Source organism: Triturus cristatus, chromosome 7 (genome assembly GCF_964204655.1).
Source record: "Triturus cristatus chromosome 7, aTriCri1.1, whole genome shotgun sequence".
Classification (NCBI taxonomy): Eukaryota; Metazoa; Chordata; class Amphibia; order Caudata; family Salamandridae; genus Triturus; species Triturus cristatus.
The window spans coordinates 775,383,510-775,407,950 of NC_140590.1; the positions used below are offsets into that span (position 1 = coordinate 775,383,510).

The 24,441-nt window shown below is 46.3% G+C and overlaps 1 protein-coding gene across 2 annotated transcripts in view; it reads right to left on the bottom strand.

Moving 5' to 3' along the window:
* The window catches only part of DUS1L (dihydrouridine synthase 1 like), a 228,910-nt gene that overhangs the window by 147,513 nt on the left and 56,956 nt on the right, over positions 1-24,441 (bottom strand). The gene's annotated exons all lie outside the window — the stretch shown is intronic.

Below are 24,441 nucleotides of genomic sequence, written 5' to 3' on the forward strand. Positions count from 1 at the left end.
AAAGAAAAGCTGAGAATGCAGACATATATTCCTTAAAGGTGCCCAGAGCCCTGCTAGGCATAGGAAAGAAATAACAGGAGAACATGGGAAAGAAATAACAGAAGAACCTGGGAAAGGGAGGCAGAAAGGTAATCAATGTGTCATTCTGAACACCATGCCACCAATTTTGCCCATCGGCTGGCATAAACCATCTTGGTAGAGGGATGCCTGGCTGCCAACATGTTGTTACAAACATCGGGAGGAAGGTTGAAAGCTGTCAACTTTCACTGCTCAATCTCCACACAAGGTAGAGCGTTGACAGGTTTGGGTGGAGAACCCTCCCCTGCTGCTGGGACAGAAGATCTTCCTGAAGGGGCAACCTGATCAGAGGACCGATCATGCTAAACGGCTCAGGATACTAGACTCTCTGTGCCCAATCCGGTGACACAAGGATGACTTGGGCCCTGTTATTCCTGATCTTCTTGAAAACTCTGGGCAGGAGTGGTATGGACGGAAAGGCATACAGGAGGCCTGAGCTCCACTCAAGGCAAAAAGTATTTCAGAGTGAGAGCCGCCTTGGAAACTCCAGCAAGCAGAACCACCGACATTGCGCTTTCTTGTCGGTGATGAACATATCTAACCAAGGCTTTCCCCAATGCTAAAAGAGTCCTTGCACCACCTCTGGATGGAGACACTGTTTGTGATCCGCTAGCCATCGGCAGCTGAGTTTGTCTATTCTGGCGTTCAGCTCATCCACCAGATGTTGAAACACCAGGGATATGCCCACCTGTTCCAGTTATGTCCAGAAACTCAGAACCTCTTGACAAAAGGGTCCACCACCCCATCCCACCCTGTTTGTTGCGGTACCACATGGCGGTGGTGTTGTCTGAACAATCTCACTAGCCTTTCCTGGATGGGGTGGTGAAAGGCTTTCAATGCCAACTGAATCACTTGGAGCTCTAACAGGTTGATGTGGAGTCCGGATTTCACCAAAGGCCAGAGTCCCCCGAGCTCTGCTTCTCCGAGATGTCCGCCCCATCCCAGGACTGATGCATCTGTCACTACTGTCAGATCTGGCTGGGGAAGGGAGAGGGGTGTGCCGCTGACCCAATCGCGGTTTGTAAGCCACCACTGCAGGTCCTTGGCAGTTCTCAACGATATCCACGCCCCATGGGAACTTCACGTCCCATTGCAGAGCCGCACATGCCGACAGGCATGTGTCACAAGCAGGATGCAGGAGGCTATGAGGCCCAGCCCAGCAGCCTCAGAGCCAGTCTTATTGAAATCCAGGATAGAGGCTACAACATCAGAATCGTAGCCTGAACATCCTGAACTCTACGTTCAGGAGGATAGGCCCGAAAATTCACACTGTCCAGAACAGCTCTGATGAAAGGGATCATCTGAGAGGGAGTGTGGTGTGACTTTGGCATGTTGATAGTGAATCCCAGCTAATGCAGGAGGCCCGCCGTAGGCTGGAGGTGGGAGACGACAGCCTGAGGCAAGCCTGCCTTCAACAGCCAGTCATCAAGACAGGGGAAGACTGGCACCCCTGATCTTCACAGATAAGTTGCAACCACAGCCATCACCTTGGTGAACACCGGAGGGGCGCTGGTAAGGCCAAAGCAGAGCACAACAAAGTGCTTGAGGCCCACAGTGAACCGCAGGCAACGCCTGTGGGCAGGCAGGATGGGAATGTGGACCTGCGAGTACAACACTACCATTTAGAGTGAGTATTTTGAGCTTCTCCTTTTTGAGAAAGAAGTTGAGAGAGCTCAGGTCTAAGATAAGATGAAGGCCCCCCTTCTTCGTGGAGAAGAGATATGTGGTCCTCTGTCAGCCTGTCCTAAGTAGGTGGCATGGAGGGAGGGGTAGTTTTGAAGGATAGGGAGTATTCCCTTTGGACAATCTGCAAAATGCACCTATCCGATGTTATGGAATAACAGTGGCGGAAGTGATGGCGATGGTGCCCATGATGGTAAGCAGGCAGACTAGGATGGCTTGGAGCCTGCGGCTGAAGGGGAGTATGTGGACTAAACCGACCGCTGGTCACCTGACCCATGCGACTGGTAGGAGTTGCGTCTGCACAAACACAGGGGCTTGTAAGCTAGTGCTCAGTGGTGGCTGGACGGTTAAGTATGTGGCTGTACGTCCCTTCCGTGGCCACAGAAGGAGTGAAAGGCAGATAGAGGGTGAGGATGGGCTATGAAAAGGTCAAACTACCTGGACGCCTGCTGCTGGCCTTAAAGCGCTCCAACAGCGAATCCGCCGTGTCTCCAAAGAGTTGGAAGCCATCAAAGGGCAAATCCATGAGTGATGATTGGACAGCCCCAGAAAAACCATCAGTCCTCAACCAGGCATGGCATCTCAGAGCCACCGTTGATGAAACCGCTCTGCCTAGTGAGTTTGTGGTGTGTAGTACACAGTGAATGGTGAACTTAGCTGCGTCTCTCCAGTCAGCAACAGCCAGTAGAGCTTGGCCCAGGCCTCCTCCGGAACCATTGGCAGCACCTGCGCAACCGCGTCCCAGACAGCATGGGAGTAGCAGCCCAAAATACATGCAGTGTCAATGACAAGCTGACAAAAAAAAACCTTTTCATGCCGATATTATCCAGCTTTTTGGATTCCCAATCTGGCGGTCTGTTGGAATGCACCAGGGTGTACTTGTGAGGTGAACGCTTGGACCACCAAGATCTCTGGGGTGGAGTGTTGGGTGAGGAAGTTTGGGTGCCCTGGAGTGGGGCGGTAGCTGCGGGCAATAGTCCTGTTCCCAAGAACCTCTGTGCTGGGTTTGGACAATGTCCCAAACAGGACACCTGTAAGGGCTTCAATAAAAAGGGAAAAGCTGTTCTAATGGGGACACTTCCAGATGAAGCATTTCTGTCAAGACGCAAGTCTTCACTGTTAAACAGGGCAAACTAAGGCTAAAGACCTCAGCAGCCCTACGCACCACCATTGCACATGAAGCTCCTTCTTCTGTAGCCACAGAAGTGGAATAAAGCATGTCGGCATCCGGAGAGATGTCCAGTCAACTGCCTTCACCCAGATCCTCACACCAGTTGATAGTGTAATGCTGTCATTCTTCAGGAAAGTGACCCCTCCTACTCCTCCCCGAGTCCCAGACCATAAGAATAGGGCTTTGGCTCTGGCAAGGCGCCAGTTTCGGCGTTGGCCAGCACCCCTCCGGCTAAGTGTTGGAGTCGGGCAGTGGATGGGGAAGGAGCCAGGAATGTCGGCCTTGGGACCGTCGATGGGGAAGATTAGAATTGTACAACTGGCGCTGGTCCGGATCCATCAGTCATTCCTTGGGTCTCGACTAGCGCCAGAGCCATCGATGTGGATCCAGAAGGGGTCACTCCCAAACTAACGGGGGCTCTGATACGCACCGAAGGGAATAGTCACCTAAATCGGAGCTGCATTATCTCATAAAATTCTCTGAGCTGGGCGGGGGTCACTCCAGCTCCTGGAAACTCAGGGAGATGGGAAGCCAACCCAGACACTGGCTCTACCGCAGAGCTAGACCTCAAGTGGCAACGATCCATCATCCCGTTGGCTGACAGATGAGGAGAAGTCAAAACACTCATGTTTGGACTAACAAGAGTGGCTCAACAACTCGGAGTGCGAGGACGACCTTGGGCTCCCCAGCTACTCTTGGGACCACCTTCTCGACCGGGAGCGCGATCATCATATGTCGAGCCGCTAGAAGCTTGAGGGATCGCTTCCTCAAGGCCGTTAGGAGCATGGTGCGGCAGTTAGGACAGGTCTTCAGGTCGTGGTCCCACTCAAGGCGCCAAAGACAAACAAGGTGCGGATCCGTCACCGACATTTGCCAGTGACAGGCACTGCATGGCTTGAAGCCAACCTTCGTAGAGGACATAGCCTTGCCACACCAGGAGGATATCATAAAAAAACAGTTGACAAAACATTGAAAACACATAGTCAAAAAATGGCTAAGGGGTAGCTCTTTCCAGATCTGCGCTTACTGGCACGGAAAGAAATAACTGGAGTCAGCGCACCTGGGTGGCGCCTATATAGGCACCACAAACGTCATTTCTGGCATGGACGACGCCAACGATGCCATGTGGAGCCAAACAACGCTACCTACCAGCGTGCAGAGGTACTGTTCACGAAACATTTATGGGTCTAGTCTGATGCCTGGGGATAATTCTACATTAAAAACTTTCAGCTAGAAGTCTCTATCACATTAAGTGCAACAAAATGATGTCCAAACTTCCCACACATTATTACATCCCTAGCAGAAACATACCTAGGAATAATGCAGAAGTGAACATCATGGTACATTTCATATGATTGCATTATTTAGCTATGGCAGTCTAAAGGCCATCATAATTTGTTCTAGCTGTATGGTAACAGCTTCCGAATATTAGACGCCTAAATAAACTGCAGACTTAAATTTGTAAATATCAGCAGTAAACAGGAGTGTATACTTCACATATTTCTCAAAAGTCATTACGAAATGCTACAGCTAACCACTACCGATCAGCTGTCCCTATTCAATCTCTGTGTCCTTACCAAATCCAGGCATCACCCAAAGTTTCTTGCGAAAACCATATGTTCTAGTTAAAAAGCACAAGGAAAAAGTATTCAATATGCCAGTAATCCAAGAGATGATGATCGACTGGTCTTAGTCTGCAGAAGGTTAAAGTGCTCTTATTTTGGCAGAAGTTAACCATTTCCACTGCTGAGGTTATTTATACTCTCTCAGTGTATTATTTATAACTTTGAGTGTACTTACAACTTTTGAGGAAAACGGTCGACACATTCCCCATGTTAAGTCTATTTGTCTTATCATTTAGTTGCAAGCACTCCTTGCTCTTACAGAAAGCCCCTGGAAAAAGATGGGGGCATGCACTTATCCAGATTGGCTAAGTATATGGAATAAGAAGAATGCTAGGAGTTTGTTGGCACTTTCTCCCTATCAAAGCCCCCAAGGGAGAAATTAGGCTGAACTCAGCCAGTAATTTGCACTCTATCAGAACAGAAATGGAGGCTGTAGCACCAGCAGGAAAGGCGTTAGCCAGAACCGAGCATATTGCTGCTTTCTGTAAAGACAAGGGAAAGAGGGGGCAGGAGAAAGGGAGTCTGGAAGAAAGAACACCAAAAGAATGAGCTGTAATGTTCAAAGAAGGAGCTGTACTGCTGGGTGTAGGCAGACCCAGGTTTTTCATTCAATGATAGGCCTTCAGTTGCACCCTTAGGATACACGTCACTGGGAAGGCACATTTATTATTCTTACTCTAGTCCTATATTATGTGGCAAATGTTACGCTTTCATTTAAAGTTTGCTTAACTGATTCTGACTTCTGGCCCTTCTACTCTGATAACCAAGTGAGAAAGCTTGATAGATTACTGACTCTGCTGCAAAGACCACATTTAACCAAGTTTGACTGGCTGGGCTGACTGCGCTTTTTTGCCGCATTAATAAAAGGAGTATAATCCTTCAATGCAATTCTGTTGTGATACAAAGGATTACCACCAAAAGCTTCCATTCAACGGACTGTGGTGCGACAATGCTCAACGCCGTATGACCGATTCATTTAGAAACATGACACTGCATTTGCAAGATCCCTGCTAAGATAGTTGAAATCAAACTCCTTTCTGTGTAGACTAGCTTTAGTTATTCAGAAAACTATCCCTGTAATATCACTGAAGCAGGGCACACAAGTACAAGGCTCGCTTGTTAAGTTCAGTTAACCTAAAAGCAAGCTGCATGATCACTGACCAAGGAAAAGTGGTATTTACCAATTTAAATAGAGAACGTCCATTTCCCTTCTTGTGAGATTTGCAGTAGTCTACTGGTTAAATGCGAAAATCAGGAAGCCTTATTATTATACAACAGATGCAAAATGTGATCCAATTTAAAAATGACAGCACAGACAGCTCTGATAAAGTATCCACTACAACTAGTGCAGTTGCTATAAATAATAGACTTGTGTCATCATATGACGACTATTGCAGCAAATTTGGTGTTTACATGCATACAATCCCATTGAGTGCTAAAAGGTATTATGAGTATACCCAAAAATTGAGGGGCACACATGAATAACAATGTGTTAGGATGAAATAGGTCATCAATGAAAGGCTCACAACATTAACGTAGTTGTGTTAGGAATCAGAGCTTAGTAAAGTTATTTTTATATTAGTCGAGATGAAAAGAGGAAACTTCTCTAGTTGAAGCAGTGTGAAGAAAAGTTGGGAAGCCGGAGAGTCCTCAAATCTTAAAATTTATCAGGCAGGATAGAAAAATTTAAGAAAACTATATGGGTGGTTTTGCTTGGATTAGGAACGGGAAAGTGTTACTCACAATTAAAAACTAGCACAAAACCCATATAAAGTATTGTAAAAAAGTATGCATTACCCTAACTATATTGCAAGCAATGTATTCAAAATAAAACTTGAACTAGCTTAAATGGAAATAAGAGGGGAGCAAATACTTACACATGGTATGGAAGTGCTATAATAAAGAAGGCTTTTGCATTATGCTTATGAAATGCCTTGTGGATATATTGATATTGATTATGAACAAGGGGAACCCATAGAGTAAGAAGGACCTAGGGTATTTACTATTTAGAAAGACAAACGGTCCTTCAAAAATGATACAATGTATAAACAATAAATATAGACCAGAGTCGGCTCTATATTAGTACAAAATGTCCAGCCGGACATATAATTTAATAATATACGTGATAAATGAATATACAACCGACAAATTAGAGTGGGCCACAGTCCTGTGAACCTTCAACAAACAAAACAATTAAGGACAATCACAGTTTTTTTTAAAAAGAAAACATTTTTTCAGGCTAACCAAACAAGCTTATCGCCGATAGAAAATGGAAGGGCAAGCTTTGAAGACAGTTAACAGTCATGCACAATTCTTAACTCATGTCGGTGCATGTCATATCTGAAGTGAATTAACACTGAAGAATCACAGAGCTTGATAAAACCGGAGAGCCTCAATTTGTATGGCTTAATCATTGTCGAGGCCAACCAGAGATGGCAACGAAACCTCTATTTGTACGACTTAAAATTTGTAGAGGCCAACCAGAGTGAGGAAGGTGTGATGCATTCCTAAAAGGTAAGTAAGGTGAAACCACTAGCCGGTATCATAACGTGTGATGAAGACAAGGGGATGCAAACTGAATGAACATATGAAAGGGTGCCTCACGAGAATAATCGAGTGATGATTACGAGTGATGATTAAAACGGGTAAAGGTGAGAAAGGTGAAAACGCAAGCCATCACCATAACGTGTGATGAAGACACGGAAATATAAAATGAATGAGCATATGGAGAGTGCCTGACGGGAATAGTCGAGTGATGATTACAAGTGATGTTACACCGGGTACAGTCACAGATACTAACCTCGCAATGCGCGGTGCTGGACCACGAATTCTCACGACAGCAGGCACATGCATGTACACTGCTCACTAGTGGAAAAGTTATGGCAGGAGGTCATGCAAGGTGAGGTTGTAGGGGAAGGGAAATCCTTTAAAGAGTCATTTTCTCTCTGGATTTCCCTTCTCTTTTTGAATCTCAGGAGCAGCAGCATTGCCGTGGTGTCACCAGGGCTTTAAGTGGGAGCTTTTTCAATATTATATACAAGCCATAATTGCTGGTTATTTATCTTATGCAAGTAACAAACATTCACAAACCCAATAGTTCTGACTTGTTGTAGGTATGAATTTACTTGTTGTATCATATATCTGGATGCAAGGACAGAAACAGCAAACTACAAGTCGGGCGGCACACTATACTAAGCACAGATTTTAAGCGTAAGTGTTTTTTAAGCCACGCCCTAATTGCATTGGCCATGCCCGTTTGAGACACCCCCCCAGTTTTTTCATCCCACTTAAAGCCCTGACTATACCTGTGAGTGCGAGCTTAGAGTTCCCTGTAGGAAAGGAGTACGTTAATGAGCGTGAGCATATCCTGTAGGAAAGGACAAACTGCATGTGCTACTGCTGCGTACAGGATATTGAGCGTGGGCAGTAAATATGTTGTGGGAGAAACCACAACGAGCTCAAATGGGAAACATCACTTTGTTAAATCTGCGCATATAAACAGCGCGGGACGTTATAAACAAAAGAGGGGAGAAAGTGGCGTAATGGCCAGAGCAACCATAGTTGGAACCGGATTAGAGCCTCGGCAACATCCTGCGTTTTTGGGCAAATCACTTCATCTCCCTGCGCCTACCAATAAAATAATGAGTTCGGTGCTATAAAAACAGCAAACATAAATAAACAGACGGTCAGCAACACACCCACACCCTTGTAAACCTGGCAACCACGCTTTGAGTGAAAGGACACACCCAGGGCTCTGGGCCACACCCAAAAGCGCGTAACAGATTAGTAAATCACACAAGAACCAATGGAGCACAGGAGGAGCCAGGCCCAGATTGTAGTGGAGTGAAGTAGAGTAGATTGGTGTGGGGTAGATTGTAGTATACACGTATAAATTAAAATATGCAGTTCTTTTTAGATAGGTCAATATATCAGAAGGAGTAAAAAATAATTTTCTGACACGGGGCTTCTGGAGTCTCAATCCTTAGGGTTTTAAAAACATCAGGGTTTGTGCATGAAAGAAGGCATGTTAAAAATCACATACCAGGTAACAGGTAGACATCTAAATGCATTTGTCGAGGACTGCTTATTTCTGTATTAAAATGTCTTTGCTTGCATTCGGTTAGAATAGAGTAAGAAATCTAGGTTGTGGGATGATCATTGGAGCCCAATTAATGATTCTGCAGAAGAGATGTGAGATCTATGAATTCACCTCTGATACAGTGGGTTTGGAAGTGTCCTCTGGATTTGAATGGAAGTTATTCAAGGATTTACAGTAGTTGAGAGAAGTCTTCAAATTACAGGTGAAGATCAATTTGTTTGCTTCATCTCACACAAGCGGAAAGGAGTTGGTGTCGCGACAGAAGGAGGCGGGCGGTTTGGGGGCTAACATGGCATGACATTTGAGGAACTGTGTAGTAGTCAGATCGGGTTAAAGCAACCGCATGTGCTGGCTTGATGATAATTTCAAGGACTTTTACTATTTGCTAATAATTCTGCAATGCAGCATATTGTGAAAACAGTCTTGCTTTGGCACATAAACTGGTTTACCGTAAGCATAATAAATGAACATGAGAGAACCGAACCTTTGATAACTTAACATGTATGAAAAAATTTTGAAAGGCTGAACTGCCCACAGCTTCCAATGAGGAAGGAATTTATCCCCATTGATGAATTCAGGAAAGGTCTATCAACAAATCACTTTATACTCAAAGGGGCTGTTTGCGCTGTGGTGATGTTTAACATTTAACACTATAACTGGAGTTGATAAAGCATACTTTAGAGATGTGTGTTGTGCATCTAATCAAGGAGCATAAAAGATGTATGAGGATTGTCAGCTCTGACTAGGAGTCCGTTGCGTTTGCATAAGGTGAGCTTTGTATTCCTAATCCGCTTCAGTATTCTCAAAGTGAATAGAGGATTGAAGATGGAATGAGCATTTTATGCAGGGGAGGGAGCATTATCATTCGGATTGTCCCTTCCTGATGCCAAGCTTGAGCAAGAACCTGCTCCCTGTGCAAGTGCTACTCCTTATGGACTTGTAGATCTGTGGCATGGATCATTTAAACACCACATTCCTTCTCAGCATGTGCCATGTTTGAGAAATAATGCATGAACCTGTGTCCATAAACAGACACAGCACTTGATAATGCATGTTAAAAACATATTTAAAACAATAAAATGGGAGGCTTCCAATTGTAAACTAGGATCTGCCATTGTTTTGAGGAGGGCAGCTTGTTTTCCAGCTTGAAGCAGACACTTCCAGAACACCTGTTTCGAAGACACACTCCACATAGCTAAGAAGTAGAGTGATCTTTCTGTAGATTCAGGTAGATCACAGATAGACACAAAAGGATGGAAAAGAAGAGTGATGAATGAGGTAAAAAAGAAAATGGTTAAAAAAATAAATACAATCCCCAACAATATGCATTAGGTAGGGTAAGACAGTCAAAAAGAAGAAAAAATGTGAGTTTGATTTTTGATGGGCCAGTTTAATGAATGCATGCTTCCTGTACTGCTGGAAATTTTGCATTAGAAAAAGAATGCTGTAACACCACTGAAGAAGAACATTTTTACAATATTGAAATAAATAATATACAACAGGACAAGCAAAGGAGCACATGAAGAAATACAAAGGAAAGACTCCATGAGGACCTTGCTAGGGCACATGTGATACCGTGGAAAGAAGGCAGTTTACCATACAGGTGGCCAGTGATGAATGTCATATATACAGGGAATCATGACAGTATAGAGCCATTTGTATGACTATCAACAAGATTACTGATTTTTAAAATGAGGTGAACTCTCCTACATCCCATGATGTTAAGTACAAACCACAAAAAAAAAAAAATCAGTAAATAAAGATTGAAGGATCTAAAGCAAGGTTTCTATGATGTGCAAAGTATGAGATGATGCCATAGTTGTCAAGCAGGCAATTCCATGATGCATCTCAAGAGATGTATGGATACAGAGATGCCAAAGCACAAAACTAAAATAAAGCAACACACACAACTTTTCAACACATGCAACTACATAGGCATTCAGAGACAGTTACGGCTAACAGAACTTTCACTAAGGAATAACAAAGGGCTCAGGCTGAAATATGAGGGAGGAAAAGTCAATAACACTTGGGGGCAAATAATCGAACTTTATCAGAGAACTTTGGCCTGAGAACAAAAATAAATGTCATTTAGAAGTTTTATACATAGCAACACACCATGAAGTCCAATTCAGAGAGCAAATCAGTCCCTAGAAGCGGGCCCTCGCTCGTGACAAGTATTTAAATAAAAATATATAGGATATGCAAGATTTTCTGACAAGACAAAAACTCTCTTCTACACCTTATCAGACATTTAGTTTCTAAGAAGAGCCAATCATATGAAAACAAGCAAGACCACTATGCTATGTAATCGCAATTATGGGGTTCCTAAATTCTCTTTCTATTTCAATCAGGTCAAGTCATGTTTGGGGTAATACGACAAACACTTTATAAAAACGTTAAAAAAAGAAGAACATTTCTAAAGGATTTGGGTTGGTAATCCTTTCTTTGAACCATTATGGACGAAAACAAAGGGTGACTCACAAAAGCCAAAATTAAAATGAATGTTGTAAACAATATTCTGCTCTTAAAATTTTTTAGGAATAAAAACAAGAGCCGCCCCCTTCAAACAAAGTATAAGGGCTTCTTATCAGTTTACACAAACATGGAGAGAAAACAACAAAGTAGTTCTGGGCCGTAACAGACAAACTTGTATAGAAAGAAGGCTGGGGTGGAAGGGCTTGGAACAAAGCCACAGCCGGCTGGCACACCAGCCTCAACTGCTGGCTGAGCCAGCCACACAATGCAGCCCAGCTCAGCAGCAGTCCCAGCATAAGAAAGAACAAAGTAGTTCTTGAAACAGAATGCTAAAATGGTGACCAGTGTATTGATATAGTACTGCTATCGAGGACAAATAAACACAGGAAGAGACATAACAAATGAATGCCATGAACAAATGGGGAGAAAGAATAGGAGAGCTGCAATGGAGTCAGCAAATAGGAAGCCTATGGGCGGGCTGAAGGCCACAAAGTATATACAACATGTCTCGAAGAGACAGCGCAAGCACAGTCTAGCCGACATACAAAACAAAAATAAGGGAGAGTGGGTGGTGTAGAGTGCAGTATGGTAGTGTTGTATAGAAGGAGCTGCGTAGAGTGGAGTAGACTGTCATAGAGCGGAGTGGCATATAGTGGAGCAGTGTAGTATAGATGAATGCCATAGAGTGTAGTAGAGTGCACTGGTATAGAGTGCAGTGTGTGGTAGAATACAGTGGAGTAAAGTGGCATGGATTGGTATACAGAGAGTTGCATAGAGTGTAGCAGAGTGTCCTAGAGTGGAACAGTTTAATGGAGTAGAGTATCAGAGTGGAGTATCAGAGTGGAGTATTGTGGAGTGTAATGCGGTAGAGTGCAGTGCTGTAGGGTGCAGTGGTGCAGAGTGCAGTGCTGTAGGGTGCAGTGGTGCAGAGTGCAGTGCTGTAGGGTGCAGTGGTGCAGAGTGCAGTGCTGTAGGGTGCAGTGGTGCAGAGTGCAGTGCTGTAGGGTGCAGTGGTGCAGAGTGCAGTGCTGTAGGGTGCAGAGTGCAGTGCTGTAGGGTGCAGTGCTGTAGGGTGCAGTGCTGTAGGGTGCAGTGGTGCAGAGTGCAGTGGTGCAGAGTGCAGTGGTGCAGAGTGCAGTGCTGTAGGGTGCAGTAGAGTGGAGTGGCGTGGCGTGGCGTGGAGTGGCGTGGCGTGGAGTGGCGTGGCGTGGAGTGGCGTGGCGTGGAGTGGCGTGGCGTGGCGTGGCGTGGCGTGGAGTGGCGTGGCGTGGCGTGGCGTGGAGTGGAGTGGCGTGGCGTGGCGTGGAGTGGAGTGGCGTGGAGTGGCGTGGAGTGGCGTGGAGTGGCGTGGAGTGGAGTGGCGTAGAGTGGAGTGGCGTAGAGTGGAGTGGCGTAGAGTGGAGTGGCGTAGAGTGGAGTGGCGTAGAGTGGAGTGGCGTAGAGTGGAGTGGCGTAGAGTGGAGTGGCGTAGAGTGGAGTGGCGTAGAGTGGAGTGGCGTAGAGTGGAGTGGCGTAGAGTGGAGTGGCGTAGAGTGGAGTGGCGTAGAGTGGAGTGGCGTAGACTGGAGTGGCGTAGACTGGAGTGGCGTAGACTGGAGTGGCGTAGACTGGAGTGGCGTAGACTGGAGTGGCGTAGACTGGAGTGGCGTAGACTGGAGTGGTGCAGGATATATTGGAGTGGCACAGAATGCAGCGGGATAGAGTGGTGCAGAGTGGAGTGTAGTGGCGTAGAGTACAGTGGCTTAGAATGCAGTTTCGCAACTGTTCTACAAGTCTTCGTGAGACAGCCACAATGGAACAACCACAAAGCCGATCATAGCTCGTAGTGCCTTGTATGCTACCTAGCTGTGCAGGAGGACTCCTCGCCTCCATTCTATTTTGATATATTGATGACTGGGCTGAGCCCATTGGGTGAATTGACTTGTGCTATATCCTGAGCATCGCATCTGGAGCATGGAGAAAGGCGATACTAAATCATCCTACTTTTTGTTACTCGACGGAAGACGCGGGTCAAGGAGGTACCAATTGGTGAACCGCAAGGAGTGGGGACAGTCTGCCCTCACACCTCGATAGATGTACAATGTTTCAAGATCTGAAGCAGAGCTTGACAGCAATAGACAACAAAATGCATCTCCTTGCGGATAGATTTGTTAGACTGTAAGAAAAGGTTGATAAGCATGACGATCGACTTAAACAACTCGGACTTACGACAGAGGCTGAAGATAACCGATCTGTAGACAGGGTAAAGCTTTTGTGTATGGAAAAAGTGCTTGAGGTAATACGGAATAAAAATGAGGATTTAGAAGCTCGTTCCTGCCGGAACAACTTAAGCATTATTGGTGTGCCAGAATCCACAAATATGGGTAGAATGGAGGATTTTGTGGAGGACATGGAGGGCATGCAACGTACACTCTTTGCCTTTGATCTATCTCCCATGCTTACGGTCAACAGAGCCCATAGGTCTCTCGGCCTCCAGCTCGCCCCATCATTGCAAATCTACTGAATTATCACAACCACAACACTGCTCTGCACTTTGCCTAGGAGCGAAGATCTCTCCACCACAGGAGATCTGAAGTTTCAATGTTTCATGATTTCACAGTCACAGTGCAGGCTGCGCGTGGAGACTTTTTGGTGATTATGCATGCTCTACAGCAAACTGATGCCAGTTTTTTTTCTTCTGTATCCCGCTGAACTGTGTATAGAACATGCAGGTTAAACACTCATTTTTACAGACCCGAAGAAGGCAGCCAAGTATACCAAAACTCTTCAAATATAGGCGGATCGATTACCCATGTGATCAGCTTAGCGAAACTGATTAATATGTAGACTGCATCACATAATGGGGGCAAAGGGGGGGCTGTCCTCCATAACTAGATTATGATTATTGTCAGGAATCCTCTTTCTACTTCTGGCTTGTAAACTTGCGTCACAGGATTGCACAAAAATACATGTATTTGGTTTTCTCCATGTAACTTGCTGCAAAATATTGGCTCTAATCCTGGCTCTCGCCCAGTGAGCTATTGCTTAATGTGTTGAGCCACGATGCCTCTATCTATGTTCTCTCTGTGCCGTTCTCCTGGTCCGCCCCTAAGGGATGTTTCCCAGATTTGTTAGATCCCAATGGCATTTGGGTTTGTTTGTTTGGGCTGGGATGGTGCATTTCGCCCGATTTCAGGGCCAAAGTGGGAGGTGGGTGGGTTTTTTGATTTTGGCGTAATGTGCTATTATTTTATTCACTACCACTAGTTTCCCAAACCCTTATAGCCAATACATATGATTTTCAAGGCTGGCGCTCACCGCTACAGTATCCTCCTCCTATGCACCCAGGCGTCCACTTAAATTAATAAATTTGAATATTAGCAGCCATCGCAAAATGGAACAGGTTTTTGCATATCCACAAAGGCACTCCATGGATATCTGCCCCTTGCAGAAGCTCCACCTCACCGAGGGAAGTCGAGGGAGGCTGCGATCCGGGGTGGTTTGGGAAAGACATGTAGCCCCTTACTCCAATTACGGTCGGAGAGTGGTGATCCTTATTAGAATTGGGCTGCCGTGGCACACAAGCTGACTCAGGGCAGATTTGTTTTACTCTCAGGGGTTCTCCAAGATCACACAGTCTTTCTGTCTATGGCCTAAAGACAGATGACCCCCAATTCTTTGCAAGAATGTGGTGGCTGGCTGAGACGCTAAGGCCTAGAGTGACTCTGTGGGGTGGAGATTTTAATGTAATACTTAACCCCGAGATAGATAGGTCTAGTGATTCCAGACGCCCCCACCCCCGCATGCAGCGACCGAGCTGCAACTTATCATGGAAGACATTGACGGACCTCTGGCGCTTCCGCCATTCCGACCAAATGGAGGGGACATGCATAACCATGGCCCACGCTTCGTGGTTGCGAATAGATTATTGGTGGGAGTCGCGGGACGTACTGGCCTGGACTGCCCACATATCACATTGCCACGGACACTCTCTCACCTTCCACCTGGTGCCCTGAGAGATCAGGTGTTCAGGGAAGCTATCAGAGCGGCACTTTTGAAATATTTTGAACACACTGATAAAGTGGAAATATCGAGGGCTTCCCTTTGGGAGGCCTTCAAGGTGGTTATTAGGTGAGCAAGCATTGCCGAATAGGCAGGCGTTCTGCGCACCCTGCGAGGAGACCTAGCATGTCTAGAGAAACAAATTAGAGAACTCAAACTGTAGTTAATGATCATAATTTCTCCAGACTCGCAGCTATTCAGAGCAAACCATCCGACTATGAAGAGGCTAAGCGGTGGAAACGCACTACCTCGAGAGGAAGACGTGTGCTAGGCACTTAGGGGAGGGAGACAGACCGGGCATATCTCTCACTCGGTTACTTTGCAAGCCTTGGCCTAGCAATCACACTACTGAAATACAGGATGACAGCTCCCCTTCCCAAATTCTGGCTTCTTTCACCTTGCTTGGGACAGCCCAGGAATCTCAGACTATTGGGACAAAATCTTTGCTATTCTCGCTGCTATTATAGGCACACTCTTGAGGGCTCTCCCCATACTGCGCTATTAGCATATCTCCCGGAAGTCCAACCCGGGAGGCACAAACTGGCGGCGCTCCTCCTTCTGCTTGCTAAGGGCAAAGCTGGAATGAGGAGGGGGCAGCGTGCACTACCGCTTGGTATTGACTGGTTTAAGAAAACTGCCTATTGCAAGGAACAGCTTACTGCCTTCTGTGAACTTGTGCCCATACTTTCCCGCCCTAAAGACATTTGGCTTCCCCTGGAGGTGTTCCTGTGTGCCCGTGCGGATACAGCAGAGACTGAGGGGGGCTGCCGTAGGGCTGGTCCATCAGGTCAACTAGATGATAAATAAATACAACCTGTCTCGAAACAGCCCAACATTATTAGGACTTTGTGATTCCCTGCATGATATGGGTATTACCAAAATTGCCACCTTTATTGTGAATGCAGATATGTGACTTGCTGAGTGGATGTCTTCTTCTATGTCCTATTTTTTTTCTCCCTTTGTTGTTGTTCTTATGCAGTGTACTGTTGCGGACAATATCTCCTTTACCGTAATGTAAAACTGTGTCGCTGTCACTTTTGTAATTGATAGTAAGTGTCTGCCGTAACCTCTAGCAAAAATTGATGCTCACTGTTGGATAACTGTTCACCATTTTTGTAATACTTGCAATATTTCAACAACACCTTAAAGTGAGTGGTCTTATGTGTCATTTCATGTAACACCTAAAAAGAGTATAGGAAGAAAGATCCCTGCTACAACCGGGAAGGGATGTCTCACCATCATGAAAGATAATTTACAAGCTGCAAGATAGCTGAGAGGATAAGCTGTGAAAAGATCTATGTAATTTTATAGTTCAAACCCCAATAAGGCAACTGATTCCACAACACTACCAGATTAAATAGAGTTAGTACCTCTGAGACAAATCATATTATAGCCTGTGCAGCAGGAAAAAACTGTGATATGGGTTGGAAATAACTATGTTTACAACAAAAGTAAACCAATTTTATAACTTCATACCAAAACAAAATGCCCTCGCTTGATACACATACCCATCACATGCACATACTTATTTGCCCCTTCTATTACATACTCTTTCCCTAAGCACGGGCCGTTGTCCTTTGAGATTGATGCCCTGTACTAGACAGCTTTCTCGTTGTACCGCTCCTCGATAAATGCAGGCACCCTTCACTGATAAGGTCTTGTTCTTATCCCTTTGCCATAGTTATGTGGGGCCCTTTATAGCCCATGAAATGTAACCCAACAACCCCTGGCAGTGTCTGGACCTGAACAGTCCCTTGCAGCGCTGGAACTAATCCCCGATCCAGCCAGGCTGGCACAAGCACTGCCCGCTCGCTCACCAGGTTATAGGCTCCATTCACGCTCGGCTTGTCACACTGCTTGGGTACCAAGGTGCCTAGCGCTGGACCTGGCTCCCCCTGCTGCTGCAGTCCGGGCACCATGCTCTACAGCTAACAGGAGACGAAGAAACAAGCAGGGACATCCAGGTGTCCCCAGCGTGTGCTGGCGTACCGGAGGCGCTCCATGCCGCTTCGCTTTGCTACAGTCCCCAAAGGGGATAGGTGGCCTTGGACAGGATGGTTGGCAGTGAAGTGGCAGGTGCAGGCACGGGAGGCGGCTCCAGTGTGCCCAGGCCCTAGAACTACATCAGAATTTTCAAAGTCCATATTATGAAACTAAACTGCTGCCAGGCCAAGCCTGATCATGTCACTGTAGGTCCGCCACACCCGGATGTCACTCAACGATGGATTCTCACTGACATCGCCACCTAAGAATGGAAAGAAATGTAGTAGGATCTCACTGTGTGTGAGAAAAGGGGCGGCCAATGATTCATTTACGAAAGAGGGTGGGTTCAAGAAGTATTCAGAGATGATGGGTGGGGCTAAAAGTACTCCTGATTGTATCTTTAGCTGTCACAGGGCAAAAGGCAATGAGTGTGTTGGCAATAAAACAGGGCAGAGCTTGTACCATAGTTAAGTAGGAAGGGAGTGAGGCTATGCTGATCCAGTTAAGCGAAGAGGCAGAGCTGAGACAATGAAAACAAGCGTGAGTCGTCCTAGATAAAAGTTAGGCACGCAGCTCCCATGCTAAACATGAAGCACGGCGGCCGTGAAGAATACACCGTGCTGATAAAATAAAAGGTGTGCGGCCTCCTGATTTGCCTACGATGGGAACACATGAAAGCGAGTGCAATGCTGCGCTCATATTAACAAAACAAGAATTCTAGCCCTGTTTCCAGAAACTGAAGTCGGAGCAACTGAAAAGATAGAGTGGTCATGTACAGTGCTTTTAAAGAAAGGAAAAGGTAGTCCCTTTTACCAATGCTAAAATGGGACAAGTGAAAGACTACAAGCACTGAGGCGCTGCTCCATGAGAGTGAACAACCAATAAAAAGGAAGACCAAATAGGAAAGATGGAAGCAAGGATTCTTAAAGAGCACTGAAAGAAAAATGAAAAGCAATCGGCAGGCTGTAATCCCACAAAGTATATCCAACATGCCTCAATGAGACAGCGCAAGGGCTGTCTAGGCTCATCCTAAAAACAGCACACACACTGACCTATCAGACCCGTCCCACGGGCACTGTCAGATTGCCCTACAGGTTAGTTGGACCCTGCAAACGTTACAGCAGCAGGTGTAAACATTGTTCTCCTCACTCCCCACACCCCTACAACACCAGTGACAGCAACTTTGAGGAAGGCTTTTTAAAGGGATCTCAGTAGGTTTCGGCTGCTTTTGTGTGGTCTCCGTGAAACCTAACTGTACCACATATACTTCAAAGTGTTTCTTTTTCCCAGAGCCAGGGCACATGGTGTTGTCTGCTATTATGCCCTAGGCACCTCAACATAGGGAGGACCCCAGAGAAGCTTGTGGGTAAGGGGGGATTAGGGATTTTAGTGCAGAAGCAGCACAATGGGGAGAAAGCAAGAAATTGCATGCACTCACATGGAGGATTCACAAAAACCAAGTTGGAAATGCTAATAAGGCCTGTAAATGGCTATCGTCAAGCAGCGGGACATTGGAGGCTAGCAGCAGTAATTTAGCATGGGAACGGACCAAAACCATTAAAAGGAACCCAGACATAAAAATCACAAATTGTATCCCCATTTTCTTTAACCTGGGGAGGCATGGGGGTGAGGGACAGGAGATGCAAAAGACAAACTGGGGCAAAGAGGGATCACAAGAAAAAGCCAGCAGAGGCAGTTTAGGTGAAGCACTAGGAGCAACAGATGAACTGGGGTGCGGAGGTTTCAGTACAAAAGCAGCACAAGAGAGAGAGAGCAAGACAACACAAGCACTGCGATGGAGAGCTGAGAGAGAAAAAAAAGTAGTTCCCTGAATACAAACAGTGGAAGGATACAAGTCATCCAATCAAAAGGATGGTAAATATTCTATGTTCCAAGTTATTGACAAACATGAGAAGAGGAAAGCAAGCAAATGAGATTGAAAACCACAAATTGAACCAATGGTAAGCAACAGGCTGGCCCACTGCAAGTATTGCAATATCCTGAACAGGTTTTGAACAACAGACAGCCAAAATCTGTCTGTAGACGAGAACTAAATAGCAGTATTAACATATATAGTTCAAAATATATATTTTGTTGAAAAAGATCCAAAGGCACTATGTTGGCCATAATTACTGCCCACCCTTTCTTCTGATGTTATTAAATTAATCGTCCTTCTGCTAGCTTGTACTCTGTATGTAATTGGCATATTTTCCCAATAATCATAAAGAAGAGCATTCTCCATTCCTAATAGGGGGAATCCAATAAACAATACCTAGAAATGGTCTCATAAGGACCATAACTACCCACATTATTTAACATTACCACTAAAGTCTTAATTAAGCACCTTACTGCCCACCTTTTCAGAAAGACAGACCATAGATTATGTATTTCTGCTTCTTTCAACATTCTTATAACTGCGAACCAACAACGACCACCACCCTCCTACCCACTGCCGCCGATAAGCCTACCATCACGTCCTGGGATCCCGCTACCGTCGAACTCATCACCGCGACCATGAAGAAAACCCACTCAGGAGCCCCAACAGACCCCTGCACACCGCACATATTCCACAGGGCCGCTGCAGTCATCGCACCCGAACTAGGACGACCATCAACGCCTCCCTCAGATCAGGCATCTGCCCAGATGACTGGAAACGGGCAGAGGTAAAACCCCTCCTCAAGAAACCAACAGCCGTCCCTATGGACCTGCAAAACTACCAGCCCATCTCTCTCCTCCCCTTTGCGGCCAAAGTCACAGAGAGAATCATAAACACCCAGCTGACCGCCTTCATAGAAGAGTACTCCATCCTGGACGCCTCCCAGTCTGGATTCCGCAGCAACCACATCACCGAGACCACCCTCCTCACCGCCACCGACATCCGCATGCTACTGGATCAGGGGCACACCGCGGTCCTCATCCTTCTAGACCTCTCTGCAGCTTTCCACACCGTCTCACATCGCAGCCAGACTTCACAACGCAGGAATACAAGGAGCTGCCCTCGGCTGGATCCAATCCTTCCTCTCCGACAGAACCCAGAGGATCCGACTCCCTCCATTCCTCTCCAAACCCACGGAAATCAGCTGCGGAGTTACCCCAGGAATCATCACTCAGCCCCACGCTCTTCAACATCTACATGGCCCCCCTCGCCGCCATAGTCAGACAGCATGGGCTCAGCATCGTATCCTACGCCGACGACACTCAGCTCATCCTCTCGCTCATGAAGAATCCCGAAGACACCAGACTCTGCTTCCAGGAAGGAATGAAGAAGTGGCAGACCGGATGACCCTGCACCGCCGCCTGGTACAACACCTGGCGGCCCTCTGCCCTCAGGAGCCCACCCACCCCTACAAACCACGCTCGGAACCTCGGCATCATCCTCGACTCCTCCCTCTCCATGAACCGCCAGATCAACGCCGTCGCCTCATCCAGCTTCAACTGCCTTCGCATCTTCCGTAAGACCTTCAAATGGATTTCACCCCCCGACTGCAGAAGGACCGCCACCCACACACTCATAACCAGCAGACTGGACTACGGCAACGCCCTCTACATCGGAATCAACAAAACTCTTCTACACAAACTCCAAACCATCCAGAATGCCGCAGCCAGACTTGTCCTCGGGACACTGCGCCACGAGCACATGACCCAACACCGGTGGGGAACCGCCAGGTGGCGCCCCTACAGCCCAAGATAGAAACCATCCTTGCTTGGGAGCCCCAAAAGACCCAGATACAGGTGAGAGCCTTTTTAGGGCTCACAGGTTATTACAGGAGGTTTGTCAAGGGGTATGGCAACATTTTTGCACCCTTAACTGAGCTGACTTCTAAGAAGCAGCCAAAGATTGTGAACTGGACTGACACCGGTCAGGAAGCTTTTGACATCCTGAAGACTGCCATGTGCACAGCACCTGTCCTTCAGGCACCCAACTTTACAAAATAATTTGTTGTCAAGACAGACGCCTCAGAGCATGGTGTGGGGGCCTTTCTGTCACAGCTCAATGGGGAGGGCCTAGACCAACCTGTAGCCTTCATTAGTAGGAGATTACTTCCACGGGAACAGAGGTGGAGTGCAATTGAGCGTGAGGCATTTGCTGTGGTCTGGGCACTGAAGAAGCTGAGATCATACCCGTTTGGGACTCACTTCCGGGTTCAGACAGACCACAGGCCCCTCAGATGCTTGATGCAGATGAGGGGTGAAAATCCAAAGCTGTTGAGGTGGTCTATTTCCCTACAGGGTATGGACTTTATGGTGGAACACCACCCTGGTACAGAACACGCTAATGCGGACGGTCTGTCCAGATTTTTTCCACCTTTTTTTTTTTTGTAAAACAAACTTTATTAAGATTTTTCATTAGAAGGAGCAGTGAGTTACAAACTGCATAAATCACATTAAGTACATATAGGGCAGAGGAGACATCGCAGGCGTCTTGCGCCAACCAGTAAATAGTGTAGTATTTTTTTCAATACATTCATAAAATATATATGGTCGGCAGATTTTTTCACCTTAGTGATGAGAACCCCCAAGTGGGTGGGTAGTTCTCCCCACATTTCAGCTGGAGGGGACGCGTGTTAGACCTGGTACCATTGGCGTGGGTCTCCCTTCCATTTTTCACTTTTGTCTCTTCTGTGTTTGCCGGGGTTGGATGCTCTGGGCGCTGTGCCACTGCCATTCAGTGCCACAGCGCGAATGCTCCCTATTGTAAATTGAGTGTATGAATTAGTATAATCCTAATTGACCCAAGGAACATGATAGGAAAGTCGAATTTAGTATGCCGGATCTCCAAATATTAAAGTGCATCTTTTTGTGACGATTATTTTTATATTCGGTGTTTAAAACTACCACTTTTGGGAAGTAGGCATTTTCTTGCCTAAGCCTTCCCATGTGCTCTGCTGTTATGTGTATTGGCTGTCTGGTTTTGGAGGGTCAGGACAGGCTGAGACCGACCTGGATTAAATCGAGAGAGCAGCAGTTGGAGTATGGGGAAGGGTGACCCTTTGATCTGAGCAGGGCTGTGCCTGGCAAGGTGAATGATGGCTCCACCTCCCACTGTGCGTCTGATGGCAGACCCCCTCGCGCTGAAAGGCAATATGTAGCCTCGTAAATAAAGTGCTCCAGGACGACACCAAACTGGTTCTGGCTGGGTTCCGTGATTTGTGACTTTTTGAGAACCAAAAGACTTTTGGGGTATAAAGATCTGTGCTAAAACCCCTACACGGTGTGTTACTTCTGGATGCCAAGACGAACCTCTGCCCGTGTAACGAGAGGGAAAGGACTTTGAAACTTTTATCCATCTTGCTGAAGCAACTACCCAAGGGCCTGATTTGAGCTTGCCTGCTGCTGAAGTCTCAGGGACATTAGACTTCACCCATCAGCCGTCCGGATTCCTATTTGAGAGGGATTCTACTCGCAGGTGAGGTCTCTGTTGAGAATTCCAGAGCCTCGGGTTCTACTGCGGGGAACGCGGGCTGAAAGTCATCGCATCGCTATTGTGGGCAGCCACAGCGGAGGAGCTGTTGCCGCTGAGTGCTCGCATTTGCCGTCCTATGAGAATCATCGCTATCGCTATTGTGGGCCGCTGCAGCTGAGGAGCTGTGCCGCTGAGTGCCTGCACTAGTCACCACTTCGAGGATCTTGTTATCACCTGCGGGTGCCGCTGGGTGCCCGCTTTTAGGCCCCATCCCAGGATTATCGTGAGTGCACGCCGCGGACTGCTACAGCGGGGAGCTGTGGCCGCAGCGTGTCTGCTTGTCATTACCGCGGCTTCCTTGTGAGGCTGCGTGCCATGCCCCTTTAAATCTCAGGTACATTGTGCATCACCAGGCCGCGTGGACCCCGGCCTCGAATGGAGTTCGTTCCACACCCTTTTTGAGTGCCTCGATTGCTTTTGAAGTGAATCTGTAATTGTGTGTGTTGTGGTTTCTTGATCGCTTTTGAGCCTTGTGTTAAGCCTATATAAATATACTTATTTTTCTATAACTACTTGTGGGGTATCCCTTTGTAGTGTCTTCACTGCGTTATTGTGTATGGTCATAAATGCTTCATACACTGCCTATGAGATAGGCCCGTCTGCATGTGCTACGTTACCACAGGGTTGAGCAGGGGTTATCAAAGGGTGTAGCCCCTTACTCCGGGCTTGGCAACTGCTGACCTGGGAGAGATAGTTGTGGAACAAGCCAATCAGAAGTCAGGGAACGCTCGACAGAGCAGTGACTAAAAGACGGCATTTATAAATTGTAGTCCCACATAACTAATTCTAAAGAGCAATTTGTCAAAGTATTTCTGGGGCATTGTGGATTTCTATTTGTATCAAGTCAGTTAGATGACCACTCTAGGTGAAAAACACTTCAGTGCTAGGAGCTCCAGAATATTTTAGAAGGAGAGATATAACCAATAGGTCTAGGGCCATTGACTAAAACTTATGTTTGAGAGTCTGTGTAAATCTCTCTCTTTATCGATCTATTGTTATTGTGTTTTAAGTAGACAAGGGCATTGTAAAACAGCAATTTATGAGTTAGTCAGCATATTGGAAGATGTGTGGGGCTGCGGCCAGGGCGGCTGAATCCAGACCCCGGGGCTCAAGGTTTGATCCCCGGCGCAGGCGGCAGATCAGCCCAGCACCATGTGACTCTGGGCAATAGCTTGCATAACCTTCATGAAGGCCCCCAGTGCCTTGACGCCCTCGGGTACTTTTTGGCACTTTACAAATACTGGACATTTACATATTTCAGATTTAATGCATGCCTTAAGGAGAGCAAGCACAAGATCCTATCACATCCAAGTTTAGATGAATAGCCTCATCTGAAGAAATTCAACAAAATATAGGTGCTCTCGTTCTAGCTGCATACGACTCCTAAAAAGAAAAGGTCTATCTAATATTGAGATGTTAAAATTATTTCTTTTTAAAAAGCATAGAAACAACGAATAAAATAGGTTTTAGCAGTTTTCCTTTGAAAGGTAATAGGGACCACATCTATTTTTAAAGCATTTTACTAAAGGCTTTGTTCCAGATCATTATTCACCTAAGATTATTTTAATGCATCAAAGTGCCTTAACTCAACATTTTGCTTGCAAAAATTAGATATCTTGGTTGTGCTTCACTCAGAGGGAGAAATCTTCAGGAAGAAAGGATGGGGAACACTAGAAATAGGGAGGATATACACACACCTGCCTACTGTACACACTAATACTCACGCAAACCATTGTCATGCACACACTAACCTTGTCTACGTGCACACAACATCTCTGCAAACTGTTCCCTAAGCACATACAAATGGGTGCCCTGGAAGCAT